Source organism: Paramormyrops kingsleyae, chromosome 4 (assembly GCF_048594095.1).
Source record: "Paramormyrops kingsleyae isolate MSU_618 chromosome 4, PKINGS_0.4, whole genome shotgun sequence".
NCBI classification, from domain to species: domain Eukaryota; kingdom Metazoa; phylum Chordata; class Actinopteri; order Osteoglossiformes; family Mormyridae; genus Paramormyrops; species Paramormyrops kingsleyae.
Window position 1 is genome coordinate 9267090 of NC_132800.1, and position 16921 is coordinate 9284010.

A 16921-nucleotide genomic window follows, 5' to 3' on the forward strand; every position below is an offset into this window, starting at 1 on the left:
TTATTGATAATATAGATTTAATATCTAAATACTCAGTGTAATACTGTCATGTCTTTCTTTAGTAATCGAACAGTACAAAGACTGTTAGTGCAGATAAAATGCCCTTGTCTTTTGCATGCTTTGATGTTCTGTGAGGTTGTAGAATTATCTTCCTGGGGTCATTTCAGCAGCACAGGTGGTTATGTGAGCAGACAGCCGGGATGCCATCAGTCATTTCTGTGTGTACAGACAGAGGGGTCTAAACACCCAGCTTCATGTGCTACTGGGGCAGGTCTCTGTTTATCAGGGTCAAGATCAGCCTCAAGCCCAGTTCATACTTCCCTTTTCCATTTGCACTTTCAGTCTGCAGACAGTCATGCGCACAGCAGCTTGTGTTCATGCTGCATTTATTGCTGGATGCAGATTGTCATGGTCAGTGCCTGCATGCAGCAGTGATATCCCACCAGACCCAGAGAGAGCAGATATGTTGCAACAAACACAAAAGCAGTGCAGTGAAATGGGCAAACTTTTTACGAATAGTTTTAAAGTTTTTAATAGAGACTTGGGCAGAATAGAATGCTTTTGAAAAGACCATATATAGCTGTATAATGTCTGGACAGTATAAATTATCTGCATAGTAAAAATGTAAAAATACATTTGCGGATACCTCCTCACCTCTTACAACAATTCTTCTTCCTCTGCTATTTTTTGTTTGCCCTGTGAAAATCAGTGCTGCCACCTACTGGAGAGACCTAGTCAGTTATCTTGCACAAGCGCAGTCGACGTGCACCAATGTGCATGATCTCCACCGAACAAAAAATCTGGGCTAAACATGCATCATCCACAGCCATCTGGCGTAAACCCTTGATGGCGAAATTTATGTCACCTCACCCTGTTTGTTACTGAAAGTATGAATTGGCTTTCAGGATTTGTGATTAGACCTGGTTGTCTTTCACTCTGCAGCAGGTTTGGAGAGCTAGTTACCCTCTAGCTGGTAGAGACTGGGGGCAGCGTGGGGGCCTCACACCTCCAGGCTTGTGGTTTTAGTATCTGGCCCAGCTCTCTGTGTAGAGTTTGCATGTTCTTCCTGTATCTATACTGGTTTCCTATGAGCTCTCTGGTTTCACATCTAGTGAAACATGTTCCAGGTGAATTGGTGCCTCTAAAAGTGCCCATAGTGACTGTGTGTGTTTGCCCTGTGACAGACTGGCATCCTGTCCTATGCATCAATGACCCACAAATGTCCTCTGTGACTGATCTAACATGTGACTCTTAGATGTTGCCATCAGGAATGTGATTCAGACGCCATGTATGTAAAACAAATAGGAGGAAGTTTGGGTTTTTTCCAGAAGCCATCAGACTGGTGAACAGTAACAGTAAGAGATGGTCAGTGAACCTTGACGAAGGCACTTGCACTTTAAGTTGCACTTTAACCTTAATGTCACATGCCTGTCTACATAAACTATTTATGCATGTATTTAGTATTTTTATTTTAGTGAGGCTGCATTTGAATTGAATTTTGCAAACAATTTTAAAGTTCTTAGTTGAGGCTTGTGCAGAGTAGTGTTGTTTTTGAAAATACCATATACCATGGTATAATGTTTCGACAGTATAAATGATCTAGACATTAAAAATGTAAAAACTAAATATGCAGATATCTCCAAACCTCCTGCAACAATTATTCTTCCTCTGCTCTTTCTTGGTTGATCTCTGCTCTGTGATAGTCAGTGCTGCCACCTACTGGAAACACCTAGTCAATCTGGGCTACAGGCGCCTGATGATGAAATTTACATCACCTCACCCTGTGCATGACCGAAAGCACATGCAGAAACGGAAAGTATGAATTGGCCTTCAGGGCTTGAGAATAGACTTGGTTGTCTTTCACTCTGCAGCAGGTTTGCAGAGCTACTGTAGTTAACCTCTAGCTGGTAGAGACTGGGGGCAGCGTGGGGGCCTCACACCTCCAGGCTTGTGGTTTCGGTATCTGGCCCAGCTCTCTGTGTAGAGTTTGCATGGTCTTCCTGTATCTATACTGGTTTCATATGAACTCTCTGGTTTCACATCTAAAGATACATGGTCCACTTGAATTGGGACCTATAAAAGTTCCCATAGTGACTGTTTGTGAGTGTTTGCTCTGTGACAGACTGGCATCCTGTCCAGGCTGATCCCCTGCCTTGTGCCCTGTGACAGACTGGCATCCTGTCCTGGCTGATCCCCTGCCTTGTGCCCTGTGACAGACTGGCATCCTGTCCTGGCTGTTCCCCTGCCTTGTGCCCTGTGACAGACTGGCATTCTGTCCCGGTTGTTCCCCTGCCTTGTGCCCTGTGACAGACTGGCATCCTGTCCTGGCTGATCCCCTGCCTTGTGCCCTGTGACAGACTGGCATCCTGTCCTGGTTGTTCCCCTGCCTTGGGGCCTGTGACAGACTGGCATCCTGTCCTGGCTGTTCCCCTGCCTTGGGGCCTGTGACAGACTGGCATCCTGTCCTGGTTGTTCCCCTGCCTTGTGCCCTGTGACAGACTGGCATCCTGTCCTGATTGTTCCCCTGCCTTGGGGCATGTGACAGACTGGCATCCTGTCCTGGTTGTTCCCCTGCCTTGTGCCCTGTGACAGACTGGCATCCTGTCCTGGCTGTTCCCCTGCCATGTGCTCTGTGACAGACTGGCATCCTGTCCTGGCTGTTCCCCTGCCTTGTGCCCTGTGACAGACTGGCATCCTGTCCTGGTTGTTCCCCTGCCTTGGGCCCTGTGACAGACTGGCATCCTGTCCTGGCTGTTCCCCTGCCTTGTGCCCTGTGACAGACTGGCATCCTGTCCTGGTTGTTACCCTGCCTTGTGCCCTGTGACAGACTGGCATCCTGTCCTGGCTGTTCCCCTGCCTTGTGCCCTGTGACAGACTGGCATCCTGTCCTGGCTGTTCCCCTGCCTTGTGCCCTGTGACAGACTGGCATCCTGTCCTGGTTGTTCCCCTGCCTTGTGCCCTGTGACAGACTGGCATCCTGTCCTGGTTGTTCCCCTGCCTTTCTGACAGACTGGCATCCTGTCCTGGGTGTCCCCCTGCCTTTGTGAACTCTGAACTGAATAAGCATGTGGCAGATGGATGACTGAGCTAAAATACAGTTCAGTACTTACTGTATGCCATTCAAAAGACAAAAATGACTGAATTTAATATGTTTACTAATACAGCCTGAGTGTTAAAGGGGTGTGATCACCACAAAGTGATGAGCCCATTCATTCTCCTCACTGTGCCTTATTACCAGTGACTTAAGGTTCTGCTTTTCCTCTCAGTCCCTAAAACACAGCTGCCCAAATGGCAAACTCTGGACTGAAACACAATTCAATCCAGTCCCCCCATCCCTGGTCAGTAAATGATGTGGACCTTGGCTCTGTGCCCCTGATGGGAATGATAGCTGAGTGCCCCTCCCCTACAACACACCTGCTTTGTTTTCCTGTGTCTTTCCCTTGTTCTTATGGCAAAATGACAGTCTTGCTGTTTTACCTCCTCACTGTCCTCTTAAACCCATCTCTCTGTGCCATGACTCCTGGTACAAGTGTTACACAAACTGATAATATATAATATTAACCAGAGATACTGTGATGCTGAAAATGTGAATTCAGTTGGTTGTTTTCCCCACAGGTACTGACAGTGTGTCCTCAGTGGGATCGGTGTCAGTACAGAGAGGAGGATCTGTCACCATCCCATGTTCCTATGAAGACAGTTATAAAACACATGCAAAGTACTGGTGCAGAGAAAATTATTCTTCGGATCCATGTTCTCCCATAGTACGCAGTGAATCTCTGCAGACGATGGGTGAAGTGTCAATCAACGATGATCCTGACCAGCAAGTCTTCACTCTGACCATCAACAATCTGGCAGCTGAGGACTCTGGTTACTACTGGTGTAGTGTGGAGATCAGTGGAGGTCCAGCTGTGGGAACACGGGTTTCCCTGTCAGTCACAGAGGGTAAGATGTCTGTACTGCAGACTGTAGCCAATGAGATGCTCAGTATGTAACATGTCATTCAGTCAGAAAGGAAGGACATTAACACAAACACAGGAGAAAATATTTTAATGTATTAGAGGGACCAAATTTTAGTTTTGATCAACACCATAAATGACACCTGGGAGAAATAACAGTTAATGTGCTACTTCAGAGGGTTAGATATGAGAACTAACATCCTTTGTTTTATTTTTAAGTAAATGTTAAATAACTTCATAAAAGCATAAATATATAAATAAACATAATGTAATAGAGCCTCAGTTGGGCTGTCGTATGTAAATAGAAATAACTGTAATCCAGCAAAGCAGGTTATTACAGGCTAATTCTATACTAAATAATCAGTTAATCATTCATTACACAATTTTATTTTTGCAAATACAGTGATAGTAAGTACAACATTTAATCAAAACAAATTGTTGCACTGGGGGCCCATCGGACAGTGAGGCAGTATGTTGGGCTGGTGCCAGCAGTGTAAATAGTGTAAATAGCTCTGTGTATTTACCATGTATTGTGTTGTGTGTCTGTTGTGAGTATGACTGGCATACTTCAGGAAACCCCATCTTTGTTCCCTTCCTGCGCTTATCTGTGACTATGGTACCTGTGCCACACTGGTGTCAGACCTGAGGATAAAGGTGACAGAGCTCAGCAGGGAGCGGCATGACGTGGGGACACGGCCGACCGCGGTGAAGAGCCCCCTATAGCTGCCCCAGTACAATGGGAAATGGCCCCTGGAACCCTCCCTCATACAGGTCCGGCTGCTGGTGCGGCTCAATCACTGGTCCCCAAGACGGGGGGGGGCACCTGGTGATATTGCTGGAAGGGGAGGTACTGCCAGCTCTCTGAAGCAGAGCCCTAATCACCGCGCTGGAGCGGCGCTTCGGCCCGGAACAGTCTGAGGGGAAGATGAGGGAGCAGCTTGGGGACCGACAGCAGCACACTGCCGACAATCTGGGGGATTCGCAGCCGACCTGGAAGACTGTGCACCGGGGCTACCCTCACTTCCCCAGGGTGGTGCAGGACGAGCTGGTCCTCCATGCTTTCCTGTAGGTGCTCTCCCCAGAGTGGCTGCACCAGTGTGTGCCTGCTGAAGCCAGCCATACTGGGAACAGGCAGAGCAGGCTGATGAAGTCCTGGGCACAACACTGTGTCCAACTCAGAGCTGGGCCTGTACTGCAGAGAGCATCAAGAAAGAGTGGAGCTAAGATCTGCACATCGCTGTTTCCGCACCTCGGCAGCAATCTCGCCCCCGGTGCCGCACTCTCTCTCCCTGCTACCTGAAGCCCACGCAAATCGCCTGAAACTGCCACACTCCAGCACCGCACCCTCACCCTGAAGAACAACCAGGAAACACCAGATGGGTGCTGCCACCCCCAGCGTATGCCAGTCTAACCCCTACAGCTCAGCTGCACCCATCGTGTGCATGGCCATGGTGGGGGGGGGGGCAGCTAAAAATCATGCTGACAGGACAATCGGTGGTAGAAGAGATCTGACTAGCCAGCATTGCTGACCCCTGTGTCATCAGACTGGACTTACTAGTACAGCAGCTTGGGGCCGCCATTGATCTGCTGGGGGCAGCCCTCTGCTTTGGGTACAGATGTGGTGCATCTGGTCCTCCAGCATGAGAGCGGCGACCAGTGGTGGCCAGCGCTAGTGATGGGGGAAGAGAGGAGGTGAGTCATCTACCCAGTGGGGGAAGCTCTTGAGGGAAAGTCTCCGCCAATGACACGACTGCAACTCCAGCTGCACTCCGCTGAACAGCAGCACCGCAGCAGGACCGTCTCCCTAGACCAGGGGTATTCAACTAAAATTTAAAGAGGTCCAGTTAGAGAAAAATTCTTGAAGCAAAGGTCCGGAAGATCATAATGTCTAACTATTTAATAGTGTGATATATATTTAAGTAGCCTATTAGTTGCATCAACATTGTATGTAATCAGTACCTGACTGTCAATCAAATTAATTCAGTGCAATTCAAAAGCGTTTTGACATTATTTATTGTCACGTGACATAGAACTTCGGCCAGCTGGCTGGAGTGAGACTTTCAATTCGAGATGTCTGCACACATGTAACAGTTCTTACCTTGTAAATAGTCTGCTTTTGTATTTAACCGTGTAAATACACTTTTGACGTAGCTAATTTTAGGTTTTATAATGGAATAATATAGATTTGCTGTAAGATTTCCAGCATGAGTCTGAAAACACGAGTGTCATTCCAGATGCTTGAGATTTGGCAACCCTGAAAACGTACATTTTTTGTTTCACATGAGTTTATTTATATAACAGATAACATTACTTTATACATATGTTAAAATGCAGAAACTTCAACGAACATGAAATCAACAATAAACTAGCTACGTCTATTTATCCAACGTGTTGTATAATACATATTGTATTTGAAAACTTTTCAGATTTACAATTTCAGGAGAGCGCAGCCACTCTGTTAGGAACATTACGCTTTTTGTTTGCGGGTGTTAGCTTCGCTGCTGCTATTAACACGAAAGGCACATTAGCGCAGACAAAGGCTGCATACGGCGAACTATACGTCTTGCTTGGCGTTCAAAGGCGTTTTTACGTTCATTGGCGTGGGAAACGGCGGATCTACTGCTAAACCACTACCGAAAAAACTACAAACGCTGCGCCGGTTAAAATAAAAGGTTTTAAATAATAACTAAATGTTTTGCCTGTCGGTCCGGGTCCGTATGGGACAGCTTCTGGGTCCGGACCCGGACCGCGGTCCGCCTGTTAGTGACCGCTGCCCTAGACAGTGCAGGCTGTCCAGCAACAGTGGCAGTTCAGCAATCAGCCCTGTCCACCCATCTGCATCTGCTCCAACTGCTTCTGGTGAAGCAACAAGTGGCAGAGCAGCAGATCCAAGAAATGGCAGAGACAGGAGTCATCTAACAAGGACGGGTCACGTTGCTTTTACTTCAACTCTCCACGATTGAATGCGGTAACAAGGAATGACTCCCTATTGCTTCCATGCATCACTGGGTCAACAAGGTTCAGCCCCTTAGACCTCTGGAGTGGCTACTGGCAGGTCGAACTGTCCCCAGAAACCCACCCCAAGACCACCATCGGTCACAGGCTATGACACTTCTGGTCAATTTCATTCAGCCTGTAACAGCCTGGCCACCTTCGAGAGGCTAAGGGAGCATGTCCCAGCTCACCTGGACCTAGTGCGTCATCAGTATTGATGATCTGCTGCTCTACACCGCTGATTTTCCTGGGACATTGTGGAACTTAAAGACAGTGTTTGCAGGGATCCTCTGGGAGGGATGTGGCTGAACCCCTGGAAGTCCTCCCTCCTCCAATGCATGATGCACTTCCAGGGCCACGTCATCAGGGGGAGGGTGTGGCCACCGACCCGCAGAAGAGGCAGCTGTGTGAGACTGGCCCCCTGGACAGACTGTAGCAGAGCTGCACAGCTTCCTGGGGATAGTGTCATATTACCAACACTCTGTTAAGGACCTGGACCCTAATCTCCTTTTCATTCTGAACCGGGACGCGAGCAATGAGGGGCTGGGTGCTGTGCTATCACAGGCAGGACCCGAAGGGGAGCACGTAGTTGCATATTTCAGCAAAATGCTAAATTGGTAGGAGTGCAAGTTTCAGATAACCTGACAGGAGCTGCTATCTGTGATGCAGGCCTGCAAGAACTCAGAAGGACAGCTGGTCCACTGGTTGGAGGTAATGACAGAGTTTGACTTTGAGGTCCAACATCACTCTGGGAAGCTGCATGGAAACGTGGACACTCTGTCTCACCGACCCTGCAGCAGCTCACAGTGCAGAACAACCAGGCCACCACCAAGACTTCATTTGCCAGCAGATCGTCACAGAGCAGCACAGCAACCCCATGCTGGCCAGGGTGAGGGAGTAGCTGGATGAAGGAGGTTGACTGGGTTGGGAGGCGATCTCAGCCTCCAGCCCAGAGACCAAGGCCTACCACACCCAGTGGGGCACCCGGGAGGAACAAGAGGGTCTGCTGTAAAGCCGCAGGTTTAATGTTCTTTTCTTTGTTTGTTAAATATAATTTAATGAGTTATTCATTTGATATCTGCCAATGAGAGCAATTCCATGAATTCCCTTAACGGGGGAAAGAAACGTAGAAGAGACAAAAGAGAGTTGGACATGGGAGAAGAAAGATGACCAAACGTCTTCCTTCCACACCCTCGGCAAGCTTACTAGCAAAGCTACTAAATTTCAGAGTCCATCTGCTAGTAGAGAGAGAGCTATTCGATTCACGGTGGCAAAGGACAGAGTGCCCCGACTCCAGGACGAGTGAGAAAGCAGCGGATCAGGCCTGCTATGATTTTTCTTTGGTTTAATTATTTGCTGGCTTAGGTTTTTGAGTGGGAAATAACAGAGTGGGAGCTATTGTAAATACTGTTTACACTGTATATATTGTGTCTTGTACATATTAGCATTTATGTAGTAAAGTTCTTAAATTTAACTGCGTCATTTTATATTGCACAGTTGTTAAATAAGGTGGTGAATGTATTTAGGGTGGGCATGTTAGCCTGGGTTAGTTTTGAAGGGAGCATATAGCCTACAGACAGACGCCATAGTGAACTCAGGGCCCCCGTCTAGTGCTCGTTAACTTGGGCCCAGCAAAGGCCTGAAGGGGGCGCTACACCTGTGCTCTCTCATGCTGAGGTTGGTGCACGGAGCCGTCGGGTCGGGCAGTACGGGGTAGAGAAGATGCTGAGGAAGCTGTGGCAGCTCTTCACCTGGCCGGGCTGCCAGCAGGACACCGATACAGTTGAAACCTGAAGTTTACATACACTTCAGAGAAAGACACAAAAAACGTTTTTTTTTCTCACTGTCAAACATTAAATCAGAGTAAACTTTTTCTGTTTTAGGTCATTTAGGATCACCAATTTTAAATTTTTTTTGTTAAATGTCAGAATAAAGAGAGAGAATTTTATTTTTTATTTTAATTACTTTCATCAAAGTCAGAAGTTTACATAAACTAAGTTTATTATGTCTTTAAACAACATAGAAAATTCCAGATGATTCCAGTCTGAGCTCCAGAAGCTTCAAATTTTTTTTGTTAAATGTCAGAATAAAGAGAGAGAATTTTTTTTTTTTAATTACTTTCATCAAAGTCAGAAGTTTACATACACTAAGGTTATTATGTCTTTAAACAACATAGAAAATTCCAGATGATTCCAGTCTGAGCTCCAGAAGCTTCTGATAGGTTAATTGACACCATGTGAGTTAACTGGTGACATAGCTGTGGATGTATTTTAAGGATCACCTCAAACACAGAGCCTCATTCTGTGACATCATGGGAAAACCAAGAGAAACCAACCAACACATCAGGAATAGAATCGTGGACCTCCACAAGTCTGGCTCATCCTTAGGTACAATTTCCAGATGCCTGAAGGTCCCATGTTCATCCGTTCACACAATAATGCACAAGTATAAGAGCCAAGGGAGTATGCAGCCATTGTACTGCTCAGGAAGGAGACGGATTCTGAGTCGCAGAGATGAACGTTTTTGGGGCAAAATGTGCAAATCAAACGCAGGGGTCCGCTCCCGGGTGGGGGGGGGCTCATTGTATGGGCCCCCCTTGGATCATCCTGCAGTGTTGAGGGGAAGGCGTGCCGGGTCGCTGCGGTGGGCGGCGGCCCGTCCTGCCGGGGGACGGGCTGGGGGGGCTGGGGCTCCCCCGGTGTGTGGGGGGCCATCCGCCGGGGGGTGGGGGGGTGGTCCGGGTTGGTGGGGCCCTTAGGCCCTGGACCCGCCTGCCTCGGTGGGGGGGTTGCGGGTGGGGCTGGGGGGCTCGCCGCCCGTCCTCCCTCTGCGGGCCTCCCTGTGCGGGGGTTGGCGCCCCCTTAGTCCCTCGCGAGCTCCCTCTCGGGTTGGGCGGGTGGTTGTCTCGGGGATGCGTGGCTGTGGGCCCTTGTGCCGGGGAGGCGGCAGGGTGGCCTCGGTTGCCTGGTTCTCCTGCCTTCGCCTTGGGCCTGGGGGGGGGGCGGTGCTGTCGCCTCCCCTGACGGCATTAAATGCCAGCACATCCAATGACAAATCAGGTCACACCTACACTTGCACATGCATACGAGAATGGTTGAGCGATCAATATCATTATTATTATGACTTTTTAGGGTATGTTATAGATTTAGGAATTGAAATATACATGTATAAGGGTACGATCACGTGTGTGTATGCTACATATATATATAATACCGATTTGTATTAATTATTATTAGTATCACTGATGTTGTTATAATTCTTGTTGTTTGATGAGTGTTATGTTTCTTATGCTTGTTTGTATTCTGTATTCCCCTATACTTCATTTTTTCCCATCCCACCTACATTATTAGTGTTATTATTTCTGTATACCTTTTTATTTTTTATTTTTTTTTTCTCTCTCCCCATGTTGATTGAAGTCTGTTATTGTGACGCTTGTTGTTTCTGTATCCCCCCCTGTTTTTCTCCTTTTCCACGGTACTGGTGAGTTCGGAGCGGCCACACTGTTTGCTCATGAATGTAATGTAAAATAAAGTTGTCCTCCGAAGAGGGGGGGTGGTGGTGGGCAATAAAAAAAAAAAAAAAAAAAAAAAGGAAGGAGACGGATTCTGAGTCGCACAGATGAACGTTTTTGGGGCAAAATGTCCAAATAAACGCCAGGACAACAGCAAAAGACCTTGTGAAAATGCTGCCTGAAACTGGTAAGATAGTATCATTATCCACAGTAAAAGGAGTCCTGTACCGACATGAGTTGAAAGGCCACTCAGCGAGGAGAAGCCATTGCTTCAAAACCACCATAAAAAAGAGAGACAACAGTTTGTGCACAAAGATCTTAATTTTTGGAGACATGTCCTGTGCTCTGATGAAACTAAAATTGAGCTGTTTGGCCATAATGATCAACAGTATATTTGGAGGAAATAGGGGGAAGCTTGCAGGCCTCAGAACAGCATCCCACCTGTGAGGTATGGGGGTGGCAGCATCATGTGGGGCTGCTTTGCTGCAGGGGGGGCTGGTGCACTTCACAAAATAGATGGCGTCATGAGAAAAGAAACTTATGTGGATGTATTGAAGCAACATCTGAAGACATCAGCCAGGAAGTTGAAGCTTGGGTGCAAATGGGTCTTCCAAAGGGTCAATGACCCCAAGCATCCCTCCAAATTAGTTACTAAGTCAATGTATTGGAGTGGCCGTCACACAGCCCTGACCTCAATGCTATAGAAAATTTGTGGGCGGTACTGAAAAGGGGAGTGTGTGTCACGTTCGGCGTAAGGCGAGCAGGGAAGCAAGCGAGCTGAGCCAAACTTACGGGTAGAATGGGGGTTTATTAGCGAACGGACGGACAGGTAAGGACATCAACGGACAATACAATGACAGATCTGGGGTACACTGACTTAGACATGGACTAAATACAAGACACAGGCTAAGGGTAACGAATCACAGGTAAGAACAATCAGGGAATCACACGAGGTAACGAGGTGGGCGTGGCACACATCGGGAGCGGACGGAGCGGGGCGTGACATAACCCCCCCCCAAAGGCGCGCACACCGGGCGCGCCCGAGAGGAGGCGACGGACGGGACCGGGGAACAGGACCTGGAAGACAAGAACAAAACCATCAACGAGACCAGGGAAACAGGACAGAGACACAGAACAGGAACAAAGACGAGAAAAACGACAAGACCTGACAGAGAACAGGGAACGCAGACAGGCAGACAGAAAAGGGCGACACGGAGGGAACACCCACAGGCGACACGAAGGGGCCAGGAGTGAACAGAGGAGGAATAAAGGGACGAGGAACAGACACAGGCGGGACGAAGGGAGGAGGAGCAGACAGGGGAGACCAGACAGGAACGGAAGGAGGACAAAGGGGAGCCCGAGGGAGCCCAGGCGGGCGACGGGCAGCGGCCGGAGGGGCCGCAGGCCAGAGGGAGAAGGGAACCGAAGGGGACCACCCAGGGGCCAAGGGAACGGGATGAGGGAGTGACGGAGGGGACACGGAGGGAGCAGAAGGGAACACCAGTGCAGGCAGGCAGGAGGGGGAAGCCACGGCAGGCGGAGGCGCAGCCGGAGCCGGCGAAGGCGCCGCCCGACGCCCAGCCGGAGCAGGGGGGCCCGGAGGCGGCCGACACGGACCCGGAGGCGGGACCGAGGACCGGCACCGAGGATCCAGGGGGGGACCCGGAGGGGACCGCCGACCCCGAGCCGGAGGACCCGCAGGCAGCCACCGAGCCACCGCCAGGGGCAGAACGGGCGAGCCAGGGGGCAGGGCGGGCGGGACCCGGGCCCTACGCCTATGTCCCCGTCCCTTGCCGGATACAGAGAGGCGGGGTCCTGGGGGGCGTCGGCTTTGCCGGGGTAAGGGCGAGGGAGTCAGGGCCTCTAAGGAGGCAACAGGCGGGGCAGCCGGAGCCGCGGGCGTGGCCGCAGGCGGGGCAGCCAGAGCCGCGGGCGTGGCCGCAGGCGGGGCAGCCAGAGCCGCGGGCGTGGCCGCAGGCGGGGCAGCCAGAGCCGCGGGCGGGGCAGCCAGAGCCGCGGGCAGGACTGGAGAGGCGGCCTCAGGCAGGGCCGCGGGCAGGACGGGAGAGGCGGCCTCAGGCAGGGCCGCGGGCAGGACGGGAGAGGTGGCCTAGGACGGGGCCGCGGGCGTGCGGCCAAAATTCCAGCAAACTATTGTGAGAAGTTTAAGGAGGAAACCCAAAACGTTTGGCCCAAGTGAAAGAGTTTCAAGGCAATGCTACCAAATAGTATGGAAGTATATGTAAACTTCTGCCTTTGATGAAAGTAATAAAAATTAAAAATAAAATTCTCTCTCTATATATTCTGACATTCAACAAATACAAAAAAAAATGGTGATCCTAACTAACTGAAACAGAAAAAGTTTACTCTGATTTAATCTTCAGCAGTGAGAAAAAAAAGTTTTTGTGTTTTTTTCTGAAGTGTATGTAAACTTCTGGTTTCAACTGTATAAGAGGGACCAAATTTCAGTTTTGATCAACACCCATAAATGACACCTGGGAGAAAAAACTGTTAATGGGCCACTGCTGGGGGTTAAATATGATAATATGTTAATAAATGTCCTTTGGTTTCACTTCATAGGGGTATGAAATATATGTGTATAATATTAATATAACTGGCTCATATTCATTACTATTTTATTGTTATGTAAATATCACAGTGTTTTTTCCTAATCTGTGTGTTCAGGTTCCCCATGGCTGTCTGTGGACAAACAGGAGATGACAGGTGTGGAAGGAGACAGTGTTAGTGTTCAGTGTCACTCTGAATACTATTACAGTCTGTCATGGTGTAGAATGGGGGGCTCCTGTATAACAGGGTCTTCGGGTTTGGATGGGAGGCCTGTCCTGATCAGGTATGACACACTAAAGAAAGTCTTCAGTGTGACAATGAGGGGACTGGAGAGGAAGGACACAGGCTGGTATTGGTGTGACTATAATGGATACCAGCAGATCCCAGTTCATATTACTGTCAATCTGAGAACTACAACTGCAACCAGCACTGAACGTAAGTATCTACTTATCTAACTGCTTAGATAAATATTAAATGAGCCCAACAGTTTTACTCATGAAGGGAGTCTGTGTGTTTTGTGGGATAATTGGGGGGGGGGGTGTTTTCCAGGGTATTACCAGGGATGATCCAACCGCTGACTGGCACTCAATCAGCACAAGGCTCTATATTATACAGCTCTGGAAAATTAAGATATCCCTCTATATTTTTAAACCAATCAGCTTTTTTTAAATCCTGGTTTAATCCTGGTTCTGCTGGCAGAGGCTACACTGCACTGCAGGCTGCTTCCAGGCTCAAAGTTTCTAAGACAGCAGTATACAAGAACAAAATAAAGCAGGAGACACTGGGAATATCCAGAAACCAGCCATGTAGAGGGCAGAAGCAACATTTTAATGCCAGAGATGACTGTCAACTTGTACGGCTGTGCCTCATAAATCAGAGGATGACCTCATCTGACCTTAAAGAACATGAAATGCTGTGAAGTTCTGCTAGGACAGTTCATAACAGGCTCCTAGAAGCAGGACTGAAGCAAGGAATAAAGCAAGTAAGAGGCCTTTCATTAATGAGAAACAGGGAAGAGCCAGGTTGGAGTTTGCAAAAAAATGTATATTATACACAGACACATTCCCATAAACTGAGAAATAAGTCAAACCAAATGTAAAGAGGGGAGAAGGATTTAGATACTGGAGATGCTGATTTATTCTCAGAGATGATCTCAGCAGAGCCCTGATTAGAGCACACAGGTGGATGTTAACCATGTTAACCACACTGACCTTGGTGTTTGAGGATCCACAATCATAACCTCAGTCCCAACATCCAGTTTAGCGGCGTCCATCTGCCACTTCTGCCTGGTCTGGAGGGTTAGTGGATAATCCCTGATGAAGCTCCTCCAAAGATGGTCAGCCAGCTCCTGGCTATGCCTCCATCTCCTTCGGCTGAGTCCCTCTTATGTGGGGTAGATCACCTGAGGAAGGGCTGAATCTGGCCGCCCCATCAGGAGAGTATTGGGTGTGATGGGATCAGGATCAGCTACATCCAAGGACACTTAACCCAGGGGCTTCCGATTTAAAATCCCTTCTACCTCAACCAGCACAGTCCACAGTATGTGAGCCTAGGGTGGTGTACAAGGCTGCCTTCACTTAGCCTGCAGAGCACTATGCGGATTAAAGCGGGAGGTGATTGGCTGGGCTGCCAGTTGCTCCTTTATAGAGGATCCTGAAGCATTAAGGGCCTCTCAGCTCAGTACGAGCTCCCTTAAAATTGGTGCCCTGGCTTCCCTCTCCATGCAGTACAGCTACGTAATGATGAGGAATGAGTCTGTGTCAAGGCTAAGCATGAGCTCTAGGTACAATGCTATTGTAGCGGCAAAGTTATAAATGATACCTCAGTGTTTCTCCTGTCTTCTACCGATCTTCACTAAGAAAGGACCAAATCAGTTCACACCTGTGGAGTAAAATGCTGGACAATGCAATGTAAAAGTAGAGGGGGGCAAATCCATCTGAGGGATTTACCACGTTATCTGTGACACAGCATACATGCAAACTGTTTCTCCAGACTGTTGCCCTTCCCCAGAGAACCCAACAGCACCTACTCTGTGTCTCATACTCTGGTCCTCGAAGATGCAGCTGCTCATCATAACACTTAATCAGCAAGGAGGTGACACTATGGATCGGATCTAGCACCAGGTTATGCTGCGTCCTGGGCTATGCCATAGCAAGTGCGTAGGTGGCTTCCTACCCTGATTAGGCTTGTGTCAAACTTGGGTGCGAGTTACACCAACCTACTGCTGACAGGCACAGCTTCAAGACATGCGTAGTCTTCAGGGAAACTTTCAGTCTCCGCACGTTAGAAGTGTTTCAGTTCAGCTGCTCTAAAATCATCAGCCATGGGGCTGCAGCCCCTGCTGGCTGCCCTGTCAGACTGCTGAGCAACTGATTTCACCGGGTCAGTGAAGGATTGTTAAAGACTGATATCTGGAACCTCGCTGTTCAACCCTGCTGACGCTAAACCGCAGAAGGTGACCCTTTATGCTCCTCAGTCATCCACCTGAAACACCGTGGGTCCTGGGGGCCAGTGTGTCTGAGGCCTCTGTAGAAACTCAGGACCTCGGCTCCTTCTGCTGATTCCAGCTATCTGAGATAGTGTCAGTCCCCTGGTGATGTCATCAGCTGGCTTGTCATCAGCGACATATCGCCATGACTGACAATCTGTCAGCTACTGTATCTCCACAATCCTAGTCCCTACAAATACTTTAAAATGACAGGATTCGGACTGATGCCAAGTAAGAACAGTCATAGAGTCCATCCAGTAGCTGACGTCATGGATCTCTACAGTACGCTCCTTCTGTAGTACTGCCACTAACTGGACTCCAGTCAGAGCTGCACAGAGCTCCAGTTTACAGATTGCCTGCTTGGCTTTGATGCAACTCTGGACCTCGGAGCTAAGAAGCCAGTCTATACTGTTCCATCCACACCTTTACTACGCAGGTATGCTACAGCACCATAGGCCTGCTCTGAGCCATCGGTGAAGATATGAATGCTCCTGGTATCCAGTGGACACAAACCATCACTATTCAAACATCTGAGTAAATTAATTTGGGGTCACTGGGTAAATTCTCTCTCCCAATTAAACCATTCTTGGATAAGCTCACTAGGTAAGTTGGGGTCATCCCACTCCCCTTTCTTGGTTTAGAGATTCTAAACCAGGACCTTGTTTCTGGTGCTATATTGGACTATGAACACGAGTGAGTCATACTGGCTGGCGAGGACTTGGTAAATCCCCCACGTTCTAGGTTCAGCTCTCTCTACCTGGCTGTATTTGCATCCCAAGATAAGCACTGCCAGCGTAACCTGAGGATGTGCTCCTGTGGGTCAGAGCTTGGCTGCATGAGCCAGACCTTAGCTCTCTGCATTGGACTCTAGATGGAGATTTTGGGTGACCTCTGGGTAGTTGCATGCCCATTGACATTAGCTAAATCCTCCCACAGCTAGAAGTTGTCGCAACTTACTGTAGAGTTCCTTAGCCTCCCCCGGAGTAGCTAGGCTCTGAAGGCAGTTGTCCACATAAAAACAATATTCAACTGAGGAACGTTTATCTTCTCCTGGCTCACACTGGTCCATCACATGCTTCTGAAATGTGAAAGTGGCACAGCAGGTACTGCAGGTGGACCCAAAGCGTAGAACCTGCCACTGATAAACATCAGGTAGGAGTTTTCCTGTTCAGATTGTGCCACAGGAACCTGAGAAAGGTCTGGTCCTCCTTAAGCATTCACGCCTGGTGATGGCCTGGGAAGATATTAATTTAGGCTCATACCCCTGTAGGTGAAAGAGCAATTAAAGACATGTCCGTTCTTGCCATTATGCTGAACTAAGTGGGGTGGGAAGTACCACCCAGGACTGCCCTCAGTGGTGTCTGGTGGAACCTTACACATATAGTCAGCTTCAAATACTGTAAT